General features: G+C 42.4%; 1 protein-coding gene across 7 annotated transcripts in view; it reads right to left on the bottom strand.

Moving 5' to 3' along the window:
• The window catches only part of STON2 (stonin 2), a 125,118-nt gene that overhangs the window by 99,645 nt on the left and 9,172 nt on the right, over positions 1–16,301 (bottom strand). For 4 of the 7 annotated variants that reach the window (XM_005860133.1, XM_005860137.1, XM_005860136.1 and 1 more), the window contains exon 1: positions 1,780–1,886. The exons of 2 other annotated variants lie outside the window; for them this stretch is intronic. The gene's annotated coding sequence lies outside the window, so the exon portion shown is untranslated. Of the gene's footprint in view, positions 1–1,779; positions 1,887–16,301 lie in introns of those variants that run through there. One more of the 7 variants, XM_014534682.1, reaches the window with a different exon arrangement.

The raw sequence follows: 16,301 nt of genomic DNA, 5'->3' as shown, positions 1-16,301 counted from the left end.
TATATATATTTTATTATTGATTTCAGAGAGGAAGGAAGAGGGAGAGAGATAGAATCACGATCGGCTGCCCCCTGCCACCCCCCCCCCACTGGGGATTGAGCCTGCAACCCAGGTAAGTGCCCTTACCAGGAATCGAACTATGACCACCTGGTTCATAGGATGATGCTTTACCACTGAGCCACGCCAGCCAGGGAGGTCTAGGGCTTTCAACACTACCCACAAGGAGGCCTGGGTGGTGCCCACTGGCCTTACTTTTCTGTGCCCCTGTCTTGCTCCCACTTCTCACAGGGAAATATTTGCCTTTAGCATCAAGATCTCTGCATGTGCCTCCATATCAGACTTGTAAATAATCACACAAATTTAAGCAATTAGATCCCCCAGTTTCCCCAATTATTTTAGTATGGAAACATTTCTAACTATAATATAATGCCATCATTGTAAAACAAATATTAAAATTGCTCAAAGTACTTTCACATTCTTTTACCAAATGGTGAAGTAAAAGCATGCTCTTTCCTATTAAATCAGTGCAGTTTCTTGCCTTAGGCAGGTAACTCTTGGCAAGCCTGAGTTAAAACGTTGGCAGAAACCCAACAATCTCCAGATGGTATATCCAAGCACGGTTTACCAATCAAAAAAAAAAAAAGAAGAAGAAATGGAATCATTTTGTTCATTTGGAGTAAGGGGGTAGGGCATATTTGCTTTAGTGTAAAATGTGCGTTAAACACATTCTGATTCTAAGCCGATGTGAATTAGTACATAAAAGCCTAGCCTTTACTTTTACTGCAATTACATTCTAAGTATATAGAAGGATACTTTACAGACTTATAATTTTGTTTGTAGTATTACTGCCCTTATACAACTTTAACCTTGCTCTTACTTTTATGATGACTTAATAAAATCTGAATTAATGCAAAATTAATGTGTTTCTGCAAAAGAGCTACTATCCACCTTGTACAATATTAGTTCTTACTAACTCACTACTCACAGTATTCATTTTAGTCTAGAAGAGTTAAACTCATAGCCTTCTAAGTGGTTCACAATAAAAAGAAAATTTTATTATAGGTTATTACCTGCAGTAAGTAATCTGTGCTGTGGAAAATCAGCATAAAAACATTAACAGCTTTGGGGGGTTTTTGTAATTAAAACAATTAGTTTTGTTGTATGATGCTTCCTAAAAACAGCTAATGTTTGTATAGAATTTATAATTTTCAGAAACGTATTTTCACACCATAATTCATTTGATTCAATAGTCACTTTAGTAGGGTAAGACAGGTATTAATATCATTATTTTATAGATGAAGAAATCTGCGTTGGATAAGTGATTTATCCAACAGTTTTTTTGTTTTGTTATTTCCAGGTCCTTGTTTTGTTTCTAAGCTCCTAAGATGTTTTCTCCAGGCTTTTAAGTGAAAGAATTCTTATATCCCAGGACACTGACAAATTAATTCTCCACCCTCCCCCGCCCCCACCACCATAAATGTCACCCAAAGAATGATCCAGCAGAGGCCATAACAAGCAGGTATGTTAGATATGACCCTTGAACCCAGGTCTTTCAATGCCAAAACACTCTAATCTTTGGGTCACAGACACAAAAAAGTACTAGAGAATATAAAAAAACTACCACTCAACTGAAACAATATACAAACATCAATTACAATGGAACCATGATGAAATGATCTGTGAAACTCCCCATGTGGAAACCCGCTAGGGCACCCAAGCTGTACAGAAAATGCAAGGCCCAGAAATCTCTCTCCCAAGTCGCTCTCCTAAGATCCTTACCAGCCACGGACCAGACATGTGCAAACCGTCTGGAGAATGTAGTGCTCCAAACCAGGTCTCCCAAAGAACCACATAGAGCCCAGCCCCCAAGAGCTGATTGCACAGGCTTCTCCCATGAAGCCTTTCTCTGGCCCAGTCAAATGCTCGAGTAACTCAATGTGGAAATGGCTGCAGGCCAAGATAAAACAGTAAAATTGAAGAGTCAGATGCCTCCTCTCCCAAAAGCAACAACATGTAAACCAGGTCCAAGAACAACAAAAGAGCCACAACACATGTCCACATGCTGACACATGCAATGTTACAGCTCAGTGGGGAAAACATCCTGTAGATCTCGTGATAATGAATTCACTGAGATTCACAGTATGAGACTGTGGGTGGGAAAGGGTTGTGGGGGAAAAAAGAAGGAAAAGGGTGAAGGTTATGGAGGAAACACTTGGAAATCTTAGAGCTCGAAGGATTTAAAGACCAATAGTCCAGCTCTCAAGTTTTACAGATGAGAAAACTGAAGCCTAAGGAAATTAGGTGTAGCAATGGAGATTGAAAGCATGGGCCCAGGAGTTAAAACTGTCCAGACTTCAGTCCTCAGGTCACCCTGGGACAGCAAGAATAACAAAACTCAATAATTTTAAGGATTAAGTAAGATAATATACACCAGTGCTTAGTACTGGGAATAATTACCCTCTATATCAACGACAATGATAATAGCAGAGGACCTCACAGAGAGCCTACTATGTGCCAGGCCCCATTCCAGCCATTACTGCTATTGCTAAATGACTCGCCCAAAGTCACACAGGTCATTAGTGGAAGTCTTGGGACTAGCATACAAATTTCATGAAACCACCCCATTTCTGTCATTAACACATTCTGGTTTTAGTGATTTCCCGTTTCAGTCATTTTTAGAGCAGTTCTCCTAGATCAGCGGTTCTCAACCTGTGGGTCGCAACCCCTTTGGGGGTCGAACGACCCTTTCACAGGGGTCGCCTAAGACTATCGGAAAAACACATACATAATTACATATTGTTTTTGTGATTAATCACTATGCTTTAATTATGTTCAATTTGTAACAATGAAAATACATCCTGCATATCAGATATTTACATTACGATTCACAACAGTAGCAAAATTACAGTTATGAAGTAGCAATGAAAATAATTTTATGGTTGGGGGTCACCACAACATGAGGAACTGTATTAAAGGGTCGCGGCATTAGGAAGGTTGAGAACCACTGTCCTAGATGCTAAGGGGAGTCAAGCACTCAGCCTACTCTTTACAGATATAGGCGCACGCTGGCTGAGGAACCAAGACTACTAACCAAAAGTATGAATGAAAGAAGAGCCCCAAGGATCTATCTACCCCATACTCGGGAATCTCAGATCCAGGTATAGGCTGGTTAGATAATGAGAAGTCCCATACCTGGCAGAACAAATCTATTACAGAGAACCCCCCATCATAACCCCATGAAATGGATTCCAGGTATTTGCCAAGATACAGCCACATCATCCAATAAGCCATCAGACACCATACCTTGAGGAGTGCTGTGCTAGCAGCTGGCAACCACAGAGGAACCCAATAATTGTGAGGGTAAGTTCACACTGGGATTGGTTTCTCTGTGAAAACCTCACCCCATTTTTAGAACATGAATCACAAAGTGAGGCTTAGGATCATCACCACAAATGAGCAGTGACTCAGTACCAGCAGCAGCATTGACCGAGAGACATTACATATTTCATTGAAGTCTCCAGGTTGCCATTTCAGAGAGAAGCTTATTTCTCAGCATCCCTTACACACTAAGATTTGGGGGTGGAGAATGAAACCAGTTGGCTCATAGGATTGGGAGTCATAGAAATAGATTTGTTACAGGAATTCATGAGCCCAGTGTGTCCAGAAATGCAACTGGCACCCTTTGAGATAGTGACCCGCAAGCAGACTGCAAACTAGCTGGGGAGATGAAGCTACACAGAAGAGCAAACACAAGAAATCCAGGAAGAACTGCCTATTGGAGGATATACCGGAAATGCTGTTTAGCCACAGAGAGATCTGCAAGGGCTGGAAGCATAAGGCACTGGGCTGGTTTCTTGGATTTGAAGGACATCCCTGGTTCTGGACTTTTGTGAGGGAAGAGTAAGGACATCCTTTGGACAGAGGATCAGCATAAGTGACGATTAAGATTCAGACCTTTGTGGGGCTTGTTTTGGGGCCAATGTAAAGGTCAGTCTGATGAGAGCTGAGATGTCTACTGAGGAAATGTGGAGACAAAGGATTGGTGGCTTTAATGGCTGAGAAGAGTTCAGTGGGAGATGGGAAGCTACTGAAAGTTCAAGAGTGACTCAAGCTAGGGGAGATTAACTTTCCTCAAACTCTTGATGATGGAAGTTATCGGCCACAATAGGACCTCAGTGTGTCCCAAAGGACAGGAGGCAGCATCAGCAGGAGCATATCTTGGGTACTCTGTGCTGGGCCCATTCAGGGCCTGAAGGTTCAAGGACGAGCAGGACAGCATCACAGGCCTCAAGTAGCTTACAGTAGATTGCAGGGAGGTACGACAGCAACATAAAACAATCACACAGTAGTCTTTCTAAACTATTGGTAGGTTACCCATCAAAACACTAACAGCAAAGAGTAAGGGCTTTAAAAGACTACTGAGGCCCTGGGTGGTGCAACTCACTTGGCTGGGCATCATACCATGCAATGAAAGGTTGCCAGTTCGATTCCCAGTCAGGGCACATGCCCAGGCTGCAGGTTCAATCCCTGGTAGGAAGGAGGCATGCAGGAGGTAACCATTCAATGTCTTGCTCTCACATCGATGGTTTTCTCCTCCTTTCTCTATCTCTTTTCCCGTTTGTCTGTCTTCAAAATCATTTATTCTTCCTTCTATCATCTTCATTCTCCTGTTAAGCTCATCTTGTAAAGTTTTCTTCTCAGTTATTCAACTTTTCCATTCTAGAATTTTCTTTTGATTCTTTTATAGTCTCTATTTCTCTGTTGAAATGGCCTATTTATTCACTCATTATGACAATATCTTCCTTTAGTTCTCTTAACATATTAATAATAGCTGCTTTAAATGCTTTGTCTGCCAAATCCAACCTCTGAGCCATTTGGGGATTAGTTTCTGTTGACCTTTTTTTTAAAATATGAGTAATATTTTACTATTTCTTTGCATACCTAATCATAGCTAATGATACCCTGAAGACTTTCTGCATTTGATCTTTCTCTGAAGAGACCTGGTTTTTACCAGTAGTCAATCTGCCTGCTCACCCTGATCTTTCGTAGGCTTGGTCTTCTACTTTGTTGGATGGATTTATGAAAAGCCCATTTTCAATCCTGAACACAACACTTTTGGCAAATTTCATATGGTTTCAATCTGTATATGTGCACTCCGGCCCAGCCAAGGATTCCCTGGGCACACCCAGACTCACTTCTGTCCCCCCTTTCCCATGCAACTCTCTCCTTTCTAGTGCCCTGCTCTGCAGATTCCAGATGCTTCAATTGCCCCATGCTCTGATCTCTGTTTCTTTGTTTCAACAGGACTGCTGTGACAGAGTAGACTCCAACATACTACCTCCAACCAGAAAACTCTTCCTTGGAAGAGGGCCAAGATTGTGACCATCAGACTCACCTCATGAGTTTTCCTTCTCTCAGGATCAAAATATTGGGCTTTCTGTTGACCAATACCTGGAAAGAGTTATCTCATACATTTATTTCATCCAGGTTTGTGACTGTTTACTGCAAAAGGACTGGTTTGTTGCCAGTTACAGCCAGAATTAGAAGCCCTTCCCTGAAACATTCCTTTCTGACCTATGTTCATTTTTTTAAAAAGGTCAGTTTAGATCATCCAAATTAAGGTGATTTTATACTGATATCCTGGAAATATCAATTAGGAGTTTTATAGAACTTTCATAAACCATATCATCTGAGAAGGAAAGGAGGGTTTCATGTAGCTAGATGGATTAATTCCATCCCTTCAGAACTGGGACAGAGCTTTATTTTGTATTATGCTCTATAATACTACTACATAATTCTTGTTTGGTTAGTGATCCAAAGGGGTTATTTAAATCTGAGAATTTGGCCATCTTTGCCTTATATCTCTTTGCCACATGTATTCAACTAGACAGCTCCTTTAAAATTTTCTGCATCCACTTACTGGGTTGTGAGGCTACTGGCAAACACTGTCCAGCTGTCTGTTTGGGGTTTATGCAGAAAGATCTTAAACTAGATCTAAAATTACATCTCAATGCCAATTCCAAACCCCTAAGTAAGGCCTTAGCTCTTTTCTGATCAAGAACAAGCATCTAAATGTCAAAAGGAAAACTGAGAAAAAAGGAAGAATGGGAAAAATGAGAATGCATGGATTCTACATATTTCTTTAGAGCTTTCTTCAAAACAAGACATTCAACAAACTTACTGAGCATCTACTATGTACTCAGAATTGTGCATGTTACAAGGACACAAAATATCAAGCACGGTTTTATATTCTGAGACCTCTGTCACAGTGGGCTAGAGAAATCATAAAAGTTTAATCAGGAAGTCAAAGTAACCGTGCTACTTGCTTCATAACTTCCCAGAATAAACAGAAGCCAGGAAGGCGCCGATTACCCTATGGCAAAGGCCTTCATCAGATAAAGGGTCTGGAATACTGCTCCTCTTCCTTTTTTTTTTTTCCCCTCCTCCTTTTTCTTCCAAATTCTTTTCTCCTATGAACATCAGAGTTCATGTCAATAGAACCTGAGCACAGTTCACTGGAGAACAGATACACACTCTCAATGAGCACACGTGTGCACCCACACTCGGATACACACACACACACACACACACACAAACACACACACACACACACACACTTCAATTAACAGGTGCTTTGATATTCCAGAAAGGGAAATACTGAGTGGCCCTGGCTGTTCGCTTTTCCTATATTTTTATAATTTTTATGTTTAAATATTCCTTTCTTTAAAAACAGACTGACCACTCTTTTTCTATCAGAAATTGGTGGGTAGAATGAACACTCCAGCCTCAAGTCAAATATATATGAGAAAGAACTTCAAAATGAATATATGTCATATTTTAACTATAATCAATATCTACCCATGATTCTCTATAAAGTAACTCTCTCCTATTTCTCTCTTTCACATCACACATACCATCATCCCCTATCCCTAGATGTCTGTTCTTGCTCCCTCTAAAGTCACATTATTTGTGTGTATTTGTATAAATACATATACATATAAATAAAAACACACATATCACAAGTTATATATACTTGTTATCCATCCCAAGGTTATAATTTGTAAAAATCCTGGTGGCTGTGCTATTCATCAGCTCCATGGCCCCACATTCGGAGTCCAGGATCTAAGTCACACTTGGCTTGAAAAACTGGCTCTCTGATCTTTGGTGCATTCCTGAGGCAGTGACCCAGAAGGATATCCCCAGGTACCTGAACAGTGTGTCATGTTCAGTGAATGACCGTGGTAGGAGGTCAAGCTTTAAAATCTGCAGAACACAACACTTTCCAGTACCTTGAACTCTTAGGAGTCACTGGCTTAGTCCATCTTGGTAAACTCATCTTGGCTGACTTCTTCAGTCCCATATCTGGAATAGGGATGCTAACATTGTGCTTGTATAAAGGTAGAGTTGGTGTGGATCATTTCTTTCCATCTATATTTTAGAGTCATGAGTGTATCACTTTGAATGTTCCATCACGAGACTGTCAATTTCCTAGGAGACTACAGAAGGCTGTGAGTCCCAATGATGGCCATATTTCCAGGGCACAACCCTAAGACTTTCCAAGAAGCTTAACAAAATGTTATATTTCATTCAAGTGAAGATGCCATAGATTGTAAAATGCATCTAATTTCAGAGATTATAAAGTATTTTAAAATATGTATATACATCCATATAATTCTTAGAATCAATGAAATACATTCTTATTTTTATTCCAAATACTTAACAAAATTATAATTAGCCTATATTTCCAGTTTGCAAAAAAGGTCATGGATTATCTTTTTTAAATATATTTTTTATTGATTTCAGAGAGGAAGGGAGAGAGAGATAGAAACATCAATGATGAAAGAGAATCACTGATTGGCTGCCTCTGCATGCCCCCCACTGGGGATCGAGCCCGCAACCCAGGCATGTGCCCTTGACTGGAATCGAACCCAAGACCCTTCAGTCCGCAGGCCAACGCTCTATCCACTGGGCCAAACCAGCTAGGGTGTCATGGATTATTTCAATTCATTTTTATAATAGCCCTGAGATAAGTAAAGCAGACATTTCTCTCACCTGATATATAAGGGAACTGGCTCAGAGAGGTTGCTTGACCAGTCTAAGGTCACAGCTTAACCATGATAGATTTGGGACAGGATCACAAGTCTCTATTCTATTATACCACATTCTGCCTTCCAGAAAACAGGTATAACAAATGTGTTAGCTGTGTCACCAGCATTCATTTCCTATCATCATCTGGCACCAGAAGATGTATCATCGGTTGAGTCAGTCACTGTAATTCCTATTCCTGCTTTCCCAGCCTCCCTTGTACCTCAGGATAGGCACTTGGCCAGGTTTTGGGCAATGAAACATAAACAGAAGTATGATGAGAAAATAAAGTTTTGAGAAATGTTTTTTTGTCTTTGTTTTGTTTCACAGGTATTGCTCATGCATCCCTAATCTTTCTCACTTTCTCTTCTTTCCTATCTTGAGTATGGTCATGATGGCTGGAGCTACATTAATCATACTACAGCCATGAGGAAAGGCTAAAAGAATCAGAGTCACTGGCCTTGATGTCACTGAGCCACTGAACTAATATCAATGATCACACATCTCTATATTTATTATGTGTGAAAATTTTTTGTTTAAGGTATTAAAATCAAGTTTTCTACATGCAGGTGAATGCAACTCTAATAAAATAGGAGAGAGAAATTGTGGCAAGCAGAATTCTACAATGACCCCCATGATCTCTACACCCTGGTGTTACTGTTGCCATCATAATGTATGGCAAAAGGAATTTTGCAGATGCAATTAAGGTTACTAATGAATTGACATTAAGATAAGATGACTATCCAGGTGAGCCTAACCTGATCATTGAGCCAATGAAAAGCAAAGTTCTCTTTGGCTGGTAGCAGAAGAGAAAATCAGAGAAATTCAAAGTGTGAGAGGAAGGCTCTCCACTACTGAGACAAAGGAGGAGAAAATGGAGGGTAAGGGTAGCCCCCTAGGAGCTGAGAGTGGTAACCAATAGCCAGCAAGAAAAAGGGAACTACAATCCTACAACCACAAGGAACTGAATTCTGTCAACAACAGGCATAAGCTTGGAGGAGATCCTGAGTTCCAGGTGAGGACATAGTAGCCAACCTTTAATTTCAGCCTTGTGATACTGTACGCAGAACACACACCCATGCTGTGCCCGGAGAGCAGTTTAAAATGGGAGAATTTACTCTATAACTCAATATCTGGAGGCCTAGACAAAGCCTTCTGCACGTTGCTGTCAACCAATCAGCAGAATGTGGAAAGGGATGGGGCCCTCAGAACAGTTGAGTGCTTTGCTGACGCTCCTGGGAATCACTACCTCTGATTGGTCAGGGAGGTAAAGGCTCGAGGAGGGGAAGCAGCTGGAATAGCTCTTGCTTTATTAACGATGATATCCACAGGCCTCCCTCCTTCCCCTCCCTGGGCTCCCAGCACTATGCACGTGGAGGCACACTTTGTCATTCCATAATGAGGCACATCATCTCCTTTGCTTCTCCCATCAACTTTCTGAGGTAGGTGCTATTAGTCACACCACCATTTTAAAGGCAACAAAAGCTGAGGCCAGAGAGGTTAAGTAACTTGATCCAAGTCAGAGAACTAATAAGTGGTAGTGCTGGGAGTCCAACCAAAACCATTCTGACTTTGGAGACTGTTCTCAAACAATTCATTGACTCAGTAATTCAATCAACTAACAGAAAAGGGAAGAAACATCGATCTCTCCCACCTCTAAGAGGCCCTGAACTTAAACAACAACATAGGTTACTATAGAGGATGAACCAGAGGCCGGGTAGAGGAGCCCAGGGAGGCTTCCTGGAGGAGGCTATAGATAACCTGGGTCTTAGGAAAATGAACAGCACACTGATTCAGAGCACCAAGCTCTGCAGTCAGGCAGGCCAAGACCCTCACCATTGTTACCTGTAACTACGGGAATGTCTCCTAAACTCTCCAAACATGAATTTCACCTAATAGTGTCGGAGATTCCTGTGAGGATGAGAAAAATGCTGCATGGAAGACTTTTAGCACAGTGAAGAATAAGTGCTCTGTTAACGCTATCTATTACCATTATTACTTCTACTAAAAAAAGAATGAGTAGGAGTTAGCCTGGTAAAAGAAACAAGGCAAGAACTTGCTGATCTCATTCCTGTGGTCATGTCATTCAGGAAGTGAAAGTGGAAGAAAGGGGGAGATCTCAGAAATTTGGGGGTAAAAAGGAAGTAGTCGTGTGAGCTTCAGTCTGAGGCAGCCAAAGGCCTGGCCAGCAGGATGCCAGGCATTAGTTGGCTTGGGAAAGCCTTGTGAGAGAAGGTCCTGGAGGCAGGGACCCCACACTGGACAGCTTTGGGCGCCCATCTGTATGGTCATCCATGTGAGCAGTGTCTGTGTAGAGTGCACTGCACAGCCAGTGCAGCTGAAGGCAGCAGCGTGCCTGGTTGGGGGCTCTGAGGGTCCCTGGACAGCGGACATCACTGCTATAGGCACCAGCCATGGGGTCCCACTGCTGATGTATCCACGTCGTCTGGGCTGTTTCAGTAAATGGCGGGCAGCAGTGTGACCCGCACTGTGAAACCATATAGAAACCACACAGAAACCACATGTAAAGGAGCCCAATGGTGACAAGAGAGCCCGCAACCATCCAAATTTATCAGTACAGCTGCAGGAACGTGACAACTCATTTTAGAGGCTCCTGCCAATGCTCCCTATATCAAGGATAACAAGGAAATTAACAGAGCTCTAGGCCACAGATCTCAAGCTTGGGGGTGGGGGGTAGCTCTAATATAAAGTTAGCTCAACGTAGATTTGTCTGGAAAACACAGAGCTTTATTCTCCCAGGCAGATGAGGAAGAGAAAAACAATTTCCCTGTCCTTCCTTCTTTCAAAGAAATAGTACTTTCCTCCTGGGTTGAACTGCCAGCTCCCCTTAACTCTTTCCCTGCCACGCCAGTCTTCAGTGCCTCACAGTAACCCTTACCCACACACACTCCATTGGCTTGCACCAACGCTCCCACAGCACCTGATGCACAACTCCAGGAGGCGCCACTCACACCGATGGAATGGGGGTGTGCCCCTTATCTGAATGCTGCTCTTGGAGCTGTGTAATCCAGCAGCCCCGCAACAACACACACCCTCCCACCTCACCACCCACGCTTAAGAAAAAAGCAGGAAAATGTCAAATGTTCAGGGAAAAACTTGACTGGGAAAGAAGATGAAAATAAACACCTATCGCCATAAGAATCCTTGAGCTTTTTCTTTCTTCAACAGAATAAAAGAAACAACAGGGATAGGAAACAGCAATTAAGCTGGGGTGATTAGGAGAAGGAGAGCAGGATAGAGGGCAGAGATGGTCCCAATAAACATCCTAAGGACACTAGAAATGTGGACTTAATTGGGAGTGGGGATAAAAAGTGAGTTTTAATTTGGGAAATGCTGAGATTCAAGGATTGGGGGAAAGAGTGTGGATGTAGTATATGTAGATTTGGGATCTAATTAGAGGTAAAAATGGAGGGTGGGGATATAAAGCCAAGAGAATTAATAGGTTATCAACAGAGAAAGTGAAAAGATAGATTAAAGAAGACGGCTGACTCTTGGAGCATGCCTACATATGGGAAAGGGCGGAGATGAGAAGAAAAAATAGGAGGTCCCAAAGTGAGAGAGCCAGAGAAACAGAAAAACCAGAGGCCTCCAGGGTCATGAAAGCAAGAGAGAACATATGGGAAAGGGCGGAGATGAGAAGAAAAAATAGGGGGTCCCAAAGTGAGAGAGCCAGACAGAGAAACAGAAAAAAAGAGAGGCCTCCAGGGTCATGGAAGCAAGAGAGCATTTCAAGGTAGGTTTCTCTAGTGTTAAATGCTGTAACAAGACATTATGGGGGCTTGGATGGTCAGTGCTGACCCTTAAGAATGTTAACTGCAGTGTTAGCTCCTTGAGGGATGTCCATGCCCTTCTCAAGGTCAGGGCCAGCTACACAGGAGGAAAGCAACAAGAATTCGTGGAATAGAGTAGAGCAGCTATTAGTATAGCTTTTAAAAGAAGGCAAAAAATGACCAGCATACACAGAGTTAATCCTCATTACAAGCTTCCATGGAGGAAGGACTTTTCTATTCACCTGGCATATGTTGAAACTCACCTGAGAGGAGGGGCAAGAGGCTATTTCCTGGGATCTTCCTGTCACAAATTCTCCGAATGACCACAGAAAAATCGCAAATCCTTTTGCTTTTGTGTCCACAAATTTATTGGTTTGGAATTGATAGACACACTTATTAGCAAATATATTGAAAATACCCAAAGGAGGAAAAGCAGATTTCACTTGTCTCAAATGCTATGTGGTCTTCACACATTCTCCAACAAAATAAAATACCTAGCAGTAGACACTACTTCCATAAAAGCTTTTTATCATGCATTTATTGAACATCTCCCATTGTTAGGCATGTTCTGGTGAAATTCCAGGACTAGAACGAGGACTCAGACCCAGACCCAGACCCTGCCTTGAGGGAGACAAGCAAATAAACAGACAATCCCAATACAGTGTGATCCCGCTTCCCCAGAGAAACCCCGCAGTGCCATTGGCACAGAGGAGTGACATCTAGCCCAATCCTGGGGTCAGCAAAGGTGATATCTGGGCAGGGGCTTGAAAGGTGAACAGAAATTAGTTTGGGACAGGGAAAAAGGACATTCTAAGCTGGCAGTATGACATCTATAAGAACAAAACAAGACAATACAATAGGGTCAATTAGAGGGTGTCATTTTACTTAGCCATGTTTAAACAGTTAATATGCAAAACCATTGTTTCTTACCAGAAAGTGTGCACAACAGACTTGTCTGACTTTTTCATCCATCCCCAGACCTCCCCACTACCTAATCCCATTCTTAAACATCACCCATCACAGACCCCAACAGCCCTGGAGTATGTGTTAGAGATAGGGTAGGAACTAGAGATAAGGGGAAGGTTTATCTAGAGATAAGGTATAAAGGGAAGACGAGGCTAAGAAAGAGGTTCAAGTTCACAGATGGCCTGAGATACAGAGTTCCTGTTAAGAACGGAGGAGGAGGAAGAGATGGGGTGATGCGGAGCTAGAAAAAGGGTGTTTGTTTTGTACATGACCAAGAAGTGTAGTAGTTTTTTTATAAAGTCCCCAAGCAAAACAGCTGTAACAAAATGTAATATGTTCATACAAAGATTAGGAGATGAATGAAAGCACGTTGTGTTTTCTGAACTATAGGTAATTCAGTTTGACTGAAGCAATGAGCCAGAAGGAGTTTAGGAAGGTTAGGAGTCAGGTCAGGCGGGACCTTCTCTAAGCTATGCCAAGAAGGTTGAGTTTTGTGTTAAAGACCGAATTAAGGAGATCAATTAAACAATTTTAAGTAAGGAAATAACATGCATTTTATTTTATGTTTTTAAATATATGCTTATTGATTTCAGAGAGGAAGAGAGAGGGGAAGAGAGAGAGAGAGATGATGAGAGAGAATCCCTGACCAGGATTCAAACCATGACCTCCTGGTTCATAAGCTGACACTCAACCACTGAGCCAAGCCAACTGGGCAAAAATAACATGCATTCTAGAAGGACCATTCTGGAAGCAATGAGGAAGGGGACTGGAAGGTGGGAAGACCTGCTACTAAATATAGTGATCAGGCACCACACGATGAGGGGTAAAGAGGAAGGATTTTTTTTTTTTATGAACCATTTAAGATGTAAGACCATCAAGACTGGGGATATAGACTATTTGGGGCTCATTGAGATCGAGGGAGTAGTGATGTGGTGGGTGGATGAAAAAGATCCTTGGAAAACTGGATAGATTTTAAAGCCATTCACCAAGATAAGAACTTCAAGGGGGAGAATGCTTGAGGTGGGGTAGTGATATGATGAGCGTGTTGATGAGCCTGTGAGAAGTGTCTGCGGGCCCTGTTAAACAGATAGATAAAGAGAGACAAGCAAATAAACAGACAATCCCAATACAGTGTGAGGGAATACGAGGAATACGAAAAAGGACATTCTAAGCTCTCAGAAGAGAGATGAGTGTTGCTAATACAGATTGACAGGTTATTAGTAGACGTGAGTTTGGACTAGGTTACCCAGAGGGAATGTTTACTATGAGGAGAAAGAAGAACCGAGTGTGAGAGAGTCAACATTAACATGTTGGGCACAGGATAAATAGATGCTCAGAAGTTCAGCAGAAATGCTTCTCTTGTTATCACCATGGAGACCTGGGCCAAACTCAACCTTCCATTGCAGGGAAAATCAACCTGGTTTGCTTAGAACCAGTGGAAGACAAGGTAAAAGAGGTATTAGTGTTCAGTTCAACAGTGAACTGTTCAGGTAATACAGAGTTATAGGAGTTCTGCCTAGGTTCAAGGACAACTGGGAGAAAGGAGAATAGGAAGAGTTAGACAGAAGTGCAGGGATTGTGCATTTCTGGGTTTCCAGCACTTGGAGAAGTGAAACCTTCTTCATCCTCCTGCAACATGGACTTCTGTGGGTGCCCTAGATGGTTTACACATTTACACAGATACTTCCACTACATACACACGACATCTACCAGGCAGGAATAGTTCTCCAGTTAGGGCCAAGGCCTAGATGCACAACTCCAAATTGAACACCTCCCCCAGAACTGGTTCTTTGTTTGCTTGTTTGTTAATCCTCACCTGAGGATATTTGTCCCTTAATTTTTAGAGAGTGGAAGGGAGAGGGAGAGACATAAAGAGAGGAACATCGATGTGAGAGAGACACATGGATTGGTTGCCTCTGCATGTGCTCCCTGACCAGGGCTGGGGATCGAGCCCGCAACTGAGATGCGTGCCCTTGACCAGAATCAAACCCGGGACCCTTCAGTCCACAGGCCAATATTCTATCCACTGAGCCAAACCGGCTAGGGCTGGTTCTTTTTTAAAAATATATATATTTTTATCGATTTCTCTCCTGGTGCATAGGTCGTCGCTCAACCACTGAGCCACATCAGCCGGGTAGAACTGGTTCTGAATATTATTTTAACATGTATGAATTTCTGGATTCTTTGGGATATAATTTAAGCCAGAGAGCTCTTCTGGCTTAAATACAGGCAACAGTATTTACAATCATTTTAAGTGCTTCACAGATGCCATTCCCAAAGTCTCTCCATAAATCCCCTGGGGACCTCTGGACTCCCTGCTGAAAGCTCCCCCCTAGAACAATTTATCTAGCTCCTGTCACTTTCAGACCTTTCAAAACAAAACAGAGCCATCCCAGAAGAGTGGAGCTGAAGGAAGCCAGGCGCTGTGGCTTCTGCTGACCCTGAGCTGATAATTCCTCATTTCCGTTTTCAGGGCTGCAGAGGATATCTCCTTCCCTTTTCTAAGAATCCCTCTGCCATCCTCTCCCAACAAAACACACACACAAAAATACAACCCAAACAACCCAGCAGACACTGCAACACCACCGTGGGCCTCAGGGCTGCAGCTGTGAAGCCGGCCCCTCGCAAACAAGAAACATCCCGAGTTCGTGACTGCCGACTGAAGGCAGAGCACGAGGGTGTCTCCAACTGCCAGGAACAAGAGCCAGGAACAGGGACTTACTGGGTGGGTTTGGCACAGCGTGAGCGTCGAATAAGTATGTGTTGACTGAGGGCTTACTCTGCTTTTGTAGAGCAGGGTCCTGGGTTTTTGTTTTGTTTTGTAATATATTTTTATTGATTCCAGAGAGGAAGGGAGAGGGAGAGAGAGACAGAAACATCAATGATGAGAGAGAATCACTGGTCAGCTGTCTCCTGCAGCCCCACACTGGGGATGAAGCCTGAAATCCAGGCATATGCCCTGACCAGGAATCGAATTGTGACCTCCTGGCTCATAGGTCGATGCTCAACTACTGAACCACGCAGGCTGGGCAGGGTCCTGGGTTTTGATGGGTGACAGGCACTGTTGACACTGGGTACTTCTTTATAGACTGTAAATTTAGAGAGCAGATATGTTAGGGAATGTTACGACTTGTAGGACAAAATAACCCTCATTTTTTTTTTTTTAATTTGAGCTACTCAGCACCTTTAAATGGTGACAAGTCACCCATCCCCACACACCTAAGTGTATTTCCTTCTTTTAAATTTATTTTTCTAATAGTATTTGCATATATATTTGAATTACAAAAGGTATACACTCTCACTAAGGAAACTTGGAAAATACAGAAAAGCACAACCACTGGCGTGCTTTTGAAATGATTTGATTTCTAAAAATTCCCTTTGCATGTACCTTTTCAGCTTCCCAGGGACACTGCTATTGTTTAAGGGTGAGGCGTTCCTTTGGAGAGGGGAAAAGGGGAG

This window comes from Myotis brandtii, unplaced genomic scaffold (genome assembly GCF_000412655.1).
Source record: "Myotis brandtii unplaced genomic scaffold, ASM41265v1 scaffold132, whole genome shotgun sequence".
NCBI classification, from domain to species: domain Eukaryota; kingdom Metazoa; phylum Chordata; class Mammalia; order Chiroptera; family Vespertilionidae; genus Myotis; species Myotis brandtii.
The sequence above is the reverse complement of the archived record's forward strand: the minus strand, read 5'-3'. Positions and strand labels throughout refer to the sequence as shown.